Raw genomic sequence first — 6000 nt, 5'->3', positions numbered from 1 at the left:
GAATTGAAATATATAATTTTATTTTTTATTTATCAGAAACAACAAAAGCTATTCTTAAAAACAAAATTACAAGACAATTTACAAGACATAGCCAACAGTCTTGAAGAGACTAAAAGGCCACGTTCAGCTGTTTGGCTTAATGATAGAATTGAGTTTCAAATAGTGACAGGTTGCTAGCCAATCGCCTACAAGAAGAATTCCAAGTTTATAAGCCTATCCCTTAGTCGCCTTTTACGACATCCATGGGAACGAGGTTGAGTGGTCGTATTCTTTTTTTTTTCATTGGTGCCGGGAACCACACGGCACATGGTATTAGTATGTATAAGGATGGATAAATAGCCTGAATCATGCAGTACGGAACCATCTTCAGGAACCTTTAATGTGGTTGGATCAAAGTATAATGTGTGTTATCATTTGTTTCAGGTTTATACCGAAAGAGAGCAAAAGAGCAACGCTTTGACGACCTAAATCGAGTGAGCACTTTTAATTTGATTTCAAATACGATTTTTTTCTTGTAATTATGTAGTAAAATTTTGACATTGTAAAGAATATGTTAATTTGAAACATTGAGAGTGTTAGTAGAGTACAACAAGTATATAAAAACAATACACATTTTCACTATATACATATATTACGTCTTTATACTATGCCGTGTGGTTCCCGGCACCAATATAAAAAATAATAGGACCACTCCATCTCTTTCCCATGGAGGTCGTAAAAGGAGACTAAGGGATAGGCTTGTAAACTTGGGATTATTCTTTTAGGCAGGGATATAGATGTACTTAGTCTCTGCCTACCTTTTGGAGAATAGGTAATTTATGAACTTTCTTAAGTGCATCCGCCAATTGCGACATCATAATTTTTCAGATTCAAACATTCAAATACACATACATAAAATCACGCTTTTTTCCGGAGGGGTAGGCAGAGACCACATCCTTCCAATTGCCACATTCTCTGCATTCTTGTTTCGCTTCATCTACATATACATTTAAATACAAAAATAACAAAAGCCTTGAAACAAAAATTATTATCACGTAACAAGTACATATACAATACTAACTTTTGAATAGTTTATGTAATAAGGCTTAAGGGGGTTATCAGAGGGTCCATGTTTTGCATATACCGGTCCCGGCCAATTGGTCCATAGTCGGCTGTAATCCGTATTTATCTTTTGTTTTGCGATTTAGTTTTATTAATAGGTAGGTAAGGGTTGTAACCTTGTGGTTTATCTATTGTTATTTTATTAACTACGTAGATTGCATTATCAGATAGGAATTTTATGGGATTGTACTGATAAAATTTAAGATAATACAATTCACTGAGATTTTTTTTTGTGAATAGTTTTATTTTTAACATTCGCGACTTCTACTGAGTGGAATAGTTATATTGGGCATCATTGAAGCCCTCAAGGATGAATAATTTCCCCCGTTTTTTTCACATTTTCCATTATTTCTTTGCTCCTAATAGTTGCAGCGTGATGTTATATAGCCTAAAGCCTTCCTCGATTAAAGGTCTACATACATACATACATATGGTCACGTCTATAATAGTCAAAATTTTTCAGATTCATTTTTCATTCCATTTTTCAAGTAGTGACAGCATTTCGTTTAAAATTAAACCCTCTGCGATACGTCTCTTATAGTTTACTCACACGCACAATAAACTAGTATTTATAGATAATAACCATAGTCAAATGGAGGTTGCCGACCGTTTTATGTAAAGCATTTGCCCTCCTATACCCATGGGTCTTGTTACGTGCCGTTCGATAGTGTATCAAAATAGTTAGGCTTCGGTTACACGACTTATACAGCAAGCGTTCTACGGAGCTCTAATTTACTTGGTAAAAGTTTTGAACCCTAAATATGAGTATCAAAGTAATCAAAGTATTAAATAATACTCAATTTCATTACTTAGCCATCCATCTGAACGTGACCTTCGAGTATTTTGCCTATCGGCTCAATCGAGATCTTGAAGAAAGAAGATACATATGTTTGTGTGTGTTTATTTATAATTAGTGTAGTTATTTAACTTTATAAAACGTCACACGGATCAGCCAATCACATTGAGAATTTGACGCGCTCAACCAATAGCAGGGAAGAGTCTATGGCGACATCTCAAACGTCATACACCACCCGCCTATCACAGCGCGTATGCTAAATTGCAAAATAAGGTTTTCATGGTTGGAGCGTAAATACAACCTCAGACTCGACATCGTCTCTCATGCAGTTCCCCAGGCATCACAAGATCTTTCCCTTGTGGCGGTTGACCACGAATTATCGCTCTCGCTTCAATTAGCTTTTGGCCTTTCATATCCGCTTTCGCTCAGTACAATGCAAACTGGCAATATAATAAGCCCTCTTATCATTGATTTATAGCCCAGAACAGAAATTTCACCGTGACTTTGTTTAACGTCAAGCGAGGTTATCAAACAATTTACTCGTTCAATGGAACCCAAATTGCTTTCAGTGAATGAATTAGTGGAAATAACAATTTTCGATAAGAATTGGCTGGTGTAATTATATTGTTGAATTTTGTTATAAATTATACAGGAGTTCGTTTTGTTTTTGATCAAGTTTTTAATTATATAGTTTGGATTTTTTTTTGTGAAATAATAACATTAGATAGTGGCAATCAATATTAGGAAATGTGATGCCAAGATAACTCAATTGATAACTTTTAGGGTAACTTTTTGTTTTAATCAGACGACTGCCACGTTTGAAACATCGAGTGAATAATGTTGATGTGAGAAATGTAAAGAGAGGTTCAAATTAAAGTATATTTCGATAAGGCGGTTCAGAAATATTTGGAGGAGGACAATATGGAAGGGAATAAAAAGAATGCAATTATAAAGCAGACTAAAATTAGCTAGCAGCTTTCAATAGCAGTAAGTAAAGATAAATCGTACATCTTTATTATCGCGCCAAAAGTACTGGCCGGATTCCAATTATAATTTTACATTATTTCAGTTTATACACACAATAAGGTAATAACATCAAGTTTTTAATCATAAAAAACTTACCTTCGGGCAAAAGCTAGTGTTTAAAATCATAACAATATACATCGCAATGTTATTCCAATTTCTATGATCATAACCTATTTTGGGAAATGTCAAACTCAATACTTTAAGGCTTTTCAGAATAGATTTATTATAATATCTAACGACAATGCTTTGAAGTATTTATTAGTTTGACAGCCGATTACAATACCTCTATTTATCTTAAAATATTACTTGCCGAACTATGGCTATAAATTTATAAATTTTGCTCCATCTGGCTGTTCATTTTAACATTAAACTTGTCACCTTTCTAACGTCAAACCCATATCACAAAATAACTAAAAGCGTAAAGGTACAATATCCTGTGTTCAGTTTAAATTCATCTTAATTACGATGGATCTAAGTTGGGTATTCAATGGTAAGAATACATAGAATATTATTGGAAAAGACGAAAAACGTCATTATGATGACACAGCTGTTTGTCGTGGAAATTTGGGACTGTCCTTTTATTAATAAACTTCCCTTATTTTGGGTTGGGCTTTTGTCGAGCTAGAAAAGGTCATGGATCCATATTCGTACCTACCTGTAAATTTTCTTTGTCTATTTATGTTTCTGTCATCAGCAGTTCAAGGAGGTTGATAATCTAGATACAAATGATATTACAAATCACCTTAATTCCTAAAAAATGTATTAAGATAATAATTTATTCTCATTGTAAAGTTTTATTGATAACTTATAGATGACTAGAAGAGATCACCTTTAGTGATAAGGTCGTCTATTACTACAATGTTTTATATACATGTGAATTTGCTGTAATATACTGTGTGCAATAAAGATTTATTGTATTGTAATACTGCAATATTTTGGTCTAATGCAATGAAAACTAATAAGTATAATTGATTTTATAATTAGCATAATTTAAATGATACATTATTTGATTTATATCGTCATTAGAGATAATTTTAACGTGCTTGGAACACATGTTACAAACATAATGGCTGTTAAAAGGAAAGCATAATTTTATTTAGTCAAGTTAATATCCATACCCACTCTTATAAAGGCACTTTTTAGCTTTCTTTCCCGCTAAAGTACCGAACTTTTCATATTATGAGGAACATCTACTTAACTTAAACTCGTTTAAGGGGTAGTCCCCTTTTCAAATGGAGGTTTTTCTTCTAAAACGTTGTACTTAGGTGGAAAAACAACTGGGGCTAAATCCTTTTCAATATTAAATGTGAATAGGTCTGGATTGCGAGGAGTGTCGTTAATTAGATCAGAATTTAAAACAAAAGTTCTCGAGAGTTTTGGGTCTGGGATTCTGAATGTCCTCAATAGGACAGTGGCTTTAGGAAATTAGTTTGTAGTAGATTGAGGACGAAAATTAATTAGAAATTTGAAACATATGCATTATTAATAACTCTTTAGTCTCACTGTGGAAATATAGGTATGTATAATAATAAATATAGGTATGTATAATAATTAACACGACAAACTAAAACAAAATTTAAAGTTACAACTTTCAATTTTTTTTAGTTTGTTGTGTTAATCGCAAGTTTATAAATAATATAATTTAATTTTCACCACGCCGCTTTGGCTCCTGAACGCCTATTTATACGTAATGTAATATACGATGTTTTAAGAACCATATTAATTTTAGTCTAAATATTATCAAAATACCACATAAAAGTAGTATTCAAAAATAATAAACCAAGTTATGAAAAAATTCAACGTGTCCATACCTTTCCAAAAATCTGCCCCATCATTCTATCTAATGCTTACAACACTGTCAACTACCCCTTTTCATCAATATTATCCCTTTTGCCCCGTACCCATCGCTTGGTCAGTCTAAAATTCTGAAATATTATGCGTACAAGCCTCGGCAAGAGCCTTACACACTCCATTAGGACCTGATTTATTGCTATCCACTAAAAGGGTCCCTCAAGGAACGATCCTTGGTCCCTTTCGGTGTATCACTTACATTAGCTGTATGGAAATTTTGCCTTGAAATATTATTTCCTTTGATCGTGTCTATATATTGCTTTCTAGATTTACCGATTGAAATGGTGCTTTTGTCGGTGTTCATTCGTGTATGTGTAAATTTTATACCTGTGAAACAAGATTTTGTCAATGCTGTGGTCATATTCAATAAATCTTTTTAAGCCTTTGTTATCATATTCTATCTCAGCTCCAAAATCTAGAATTAATTTCACTGGATTCAACCATCTGTAAAAAGATATTATCAGTATCAGTAACTATTTTGTGAATGGATGGAGTACTAATAATTTATTTCTTTTGGCATGACATGGTAACGACGAAAAACCATAAGACTTTGCCAGCTTCTTTAAAGAAATCTCAATTCCATTGTTATTTATGATAAAAAAAAGTGCCGGGTGGTTCCCGGCGCTTAAGAATGGGAACCGCTCTATAACTTTTTCATGGATATCGTAAAAGGCGAGTAAAGAAAATACTTGATTCCTGAGATGAGATGAGGTTCTTCTTTTAGGCGATATCGCTGGCGGCATTTATCCATGCAGCTGAACTTGGCCTTTCAGTGTTATTCCAGATTGTTGGCTCTATCTACCGCCCAAAAAGTGACTATTATTATGATAAAAGTTACAAATTTCAAGCAATTCATGACACACATTACTGGCAGTAGAATGCAAAACTTGCAAACTAGAATGCCTGCAGATATTCGCGTAATTGTCTCAATAGGTATGTGAAACTTCGTATCTTCATGTTCATTAGTAAACTTATGCAACTCGTATAGTTAGTCCACTAAACTCATAATTGGCGATACGTTTATATAATCTGCTTGTAAGATTTAATTAATTTGAGCCATGTTAGTTATTTTATAATATGAAATAGACTAAAAGCTTCATTCACTCTCGTTAAAGTTTTCAGAAATAAAAGAAGCCTCCCGAAAATCAAATCCTTTAAATATCCTTGGAATTATTATTTTGCTTGCATCCTGTCACTATTTGAATCTCAACCTTTTCGTTAAACCA

The 6000-nt window shown here is 33.2% G+C and overlaps 1 protein-coding gene across 1 annotated transcript in view; it reads left to right on the top strand.

Annotated features, from left to right (window-relative positions):
- The window catches only part of LOC106136427 (zwei Ig domain protein zig-8), a 110831-nt gene that overhangs the window by 56291 nt on the left and 48540 nt on the right, over positions 1-6000 (top strand). Inside the window, exon 3 of the mRNA XM_060949710.1 lies at positions 424-473. The gene's annotated coding sequence lies outside the window, so the exon portion shown is untranslated. The remainder of the gene's footprint in view (positions 1-423; positions 474-6000) is intronic.

This window comes from Amyelois transitella, chromosome 19, assembly GCF_032362555.1.
Source record: "Amyelois transitella isolate CPQ chromosome 19, ilAmyTran1.1, whole genome shotgun sequence".
NCBI lineage: Eukaryota > Metazoa > Arthropoda > Insecta > Lepidoptera > Pyralidae > Amyelois > Amyelois transitella.
Note: the sequence above shows the minus strand (reverse complement) of the source record. Positions and strands in the feature narration are given on the sequence as shown.